Genomic DNA, 3526 nt, shown 5'->3' on the forward strand with positions numbered 1-3526 from the left:
AGGCGGGAGCGCGGCAGGGAGGAGCGAGGAGGCGGGAAGGGGCGCCCCTCAGTGCCGGCGGGAGGGGAGCGGGTTGCCGCGCCTTCGGTGCTCCCGGACGGGCGCCCGTCTCCGCGCGTTGCCCTCTTGGCTGCCGCTCGTCTGCTCTCAGCCGTCAGAGGATCCGCCGGGATGAGGGGTGTACGGGGGGTTTGTGTCCTTCCCGCGCCGCTGGAGGATGGGGCTCTGGGAGGCGTGCGGGAGGGCAGAAGGGGAGCCAGAGAGATGCTGGGTTATTCTTATTTGGGAAGCTGCCCCCAGGAGCTGCAGCCAGATGTAAACGAGGGGAAAGCTGAGCGAATCCCTGACAGCATCGCGATGGCACCGGGCCATCTGTGGCTCCTTCAGGCATGAGCCAAGCAGAGCTTGTGAGGAACAGAAGATATAGGCCACCGAGTGGACTCCTAGTTAAACTAAGTCAACAGCAACAACAGTAGAGTAAAGCTTGAGGCAAACACGAAGAGCAGCTCTTGTCCATCTTTCCCTGGTTATGTGAACTGATGGGCACTGAAAGACCTTCCAAGGGCTGTGACTCCATAGTTGCTTTGCACGTAGAACCTGTCATCTTTCAGTTCCTGGTACACAATGGCAGGGCAGATGATATGGTTTAAGTCAAAGAATCCCATCACCTCCAGGGGGGTTTGGATTAAACCACTTACAGCAATCATTTCATAGAACACAGAATCACAGGACTGTTTGTGTTGGAAGGGATTTCACAGCCCAACCACCCACCCCCTGCCATAGGCAGGGCTGTCCCCCACCAGCTCAGGCTGCCCAGGGCCCCATCCAACCTGGCTTTGAGTGCCTCCAGGGATGGGGCACCACAGCTTCTATGGGCAGCTGTGCCAGCGCCTCACCGCCCTCTCAGTGAGAAATCTCTCCCAACATCTAACTTAAATTTCCCATCTTTTAATTTAAAACCATTTCTCCTTGTCCTATCGCTGTCTACTTGTACAAAAAGTCTTCCTACTGCTGATGAGCTCCCTTTAAGTACTGGAAAGCTGCAATGAAGTCTTCCCTGGACACTTCTCCAGACTGAACAGGTTCAGATCCCTCAGCCTGTCTTTATAGGAGAGGTGCTCCAGCCCTACAATCTTCTTTGTGGCCCTCCTCTGGACCTGCTCCAATTGCTCCATATGTTAGCTGGGGGCCCCAAACCTGGACACAGTAGTCCAGATGGGGCATCACCAGGTGCTTGAAGCACCATATTCTTGCTGTTGGATGCCTTTTGCCTTCAGTGCATTATAGTCATCATTTTTTTTCTCTCGAGTGTTCCCTACTCACGTTCCCTGCATTTCTCTGAAAGGCAGATGTTCCTCTGGGTTATCTGCAAATGCTACACATGTAAGCTTAGGAAATCAAGTAATAGTTTGAGTGCTTAGCTACTGCAGGGCAAGCAGATGTCATGCAGCAGTCAGTGAGAAATGAGGGAGACGGTTTCAGCTGTACCTTTTTTGCAGAGGAGCAACGAAGCCAATAGGAGAGCTGAAAGCAAATTACACAGATACTTCTTACAGCTGTACATTTATATTTATATATGTATTAAATTGACTGCCTTAAACTGTCTGTGTTGCCTTGTATAAAACTTTCGTGCTTTTAGATATGTTCTGTGTGCTTTTCACTCAGATAATACCTAGATGCACTCCAGATATGAATGAAAGAGAAGGAAGGGTATATTATTTGTCCAATGTTTATCATATGGTCCTCACCAGATCTTAGTTTGCTCTCTTCTAGTGTCCCAGAGGAATTGTGGGCCTATGGTGTGTGGTTTCAAGATAAGAAAAATGTGAGTTCCCCCCACCCCCCCCACCCCCCCCCTTTTGCCCTTTTACACTGGTTTATGCTTCCTAGGTATGCCGTGCTTCTTGATCCAAAAAGCCAAGGAGTTAGAGGCAAATTGCAGATGGTAGAAGTAAAAGGGTGTGAGACAGGTGTGGTGTATACAGGTAGTGGAGAGGGGAGCGGAATCCTCAAAGCTGTTGCTTCCATTCTAGAAAATCTGTCTTTACAGAGCACATTGGTTTGTTGAACACAGGGGCTTCGGGGTACCCACATGGTGTCCAGTTTAGTTCCTGCACTGTATTCCAAATCTCTCCAAAGCCGAAGGTGAAACATTGGACTCACACACCTAGGCTGAACTTCAGTAACAGATGTGTGTTTGGAGTTGTCCTAGAGGCTGTCCAGACCCATTAGAGTTCACTGCCTGTTGAGTGGCTCCCACTCTTATGTATTGAAGTCAGCCATCAGTACCTGTTACTGCCCAGTGTTGCCATTCCCTCTTGGGAGAGCTCTTCAGGTACAGTTTGCAGCTAGCACCTCACCCTGCCTGCTCAGGCTTTGTCCTGGGAACCCACACTCCTAAATGTGTGTCTCTGGAGTTCGTAGGACAGCCTCTCCCTGCTTTGTAATCAGTTCTTGGCTGATAGGCAGCTGGCTCTTGGGCGACTGGCAGAAGGGATTGAATTAGACAGAGTTATTTCATGTCTGCACTAGGATTATAGAATCATTAAGGTTGGAAAAGACCTTTAAGATCGTCAAGTCCAACCGTCAAGTGCCCGTTTTCCCCTTATGCCATTTTCCTACCTTCTCTGACATGGGTTTTTGAAGAGTAGCATACCACTGTGTGCTGCAGACACCGTGCTGGCAGCCAAAATACAGGCAAGTCTGACCAGAAGACACACAGCAGGAGCAGTCCTGCTAAATATTGTGTTAAATATTTAAATTATCATGCATCATTTGGAGGCCAGTAGGTTTACTTTTACTGTTCTTGTGCTTTCATGAAGCAGACCTACCTTCGGAGACTTGCATGTGTTTGTTGCTAAACAAGCTGGTCCATGGACAGTGAAACTAGTAAGATTGGATGTCTTACTGATTTGTTTTCTGTTTTCCATAATGACCATCTTTCTCCCAAGCCTGTCCCATGCCAGCAGTTCTCACCCAATCACGCTGTTCCCATCTGGCTGGTGAGTGCAGTTGTAGTTGGCCCACAGTTAAGGGCTGCACTGAACTGCTTTTTGCTCTGAGAGAGCACTGCATTTTTGTCCACAGCTCAGCTTCATGGAGTTTAGGAAGTGAATAGAAAATTAATTTCTTTGAGGCTGTCTTTATTGCTGAATTTGGCTGGAACTGGCAAACAGATGCAAAATCATGGGATTATGTGTGGAATGGTAAATAGATGGATGGACAGTCATACGTGACCGTGTTTGTCTTAATTCTCTAGGAGGCAAGAAAACAATGCTAGACAGTCGGCTAAAAAGACTGGATTATTTTAGCAGGAGTATCAGTATAGGTAAAACACAGCAGCTGTTATGAAGTGTCTCATTTTTCATTAGGGAAAAGTGTTACATCATCTTCAGTACCTCTATGCATTCTCATTTCTGTGCTTGCAGACAGGTGAATCACCACCACACCGTTGCTGACAAATGCCAAAGCTTTCTGCAGAGCGGGAAGTTTGACATTCTAAGTTTTGGCTTTTTGGGCAAAAATC

This window comes from Excalfactoria chinensis, chromosome 1, assembly GCF_039878825.1.
Source record: "Excalfactoria chinensis isolate bCotChi1 chromosome 1, bCotChi1.hap2, whole genome shotgun sequence".
NCBI classification, from domain to species: domain Eukaryota; kingdom Metazoa; phylum Chordata; class Aves; order Galliformes; family Phasianidae; genus Excalfactoria; species Excalfactoria chinensis.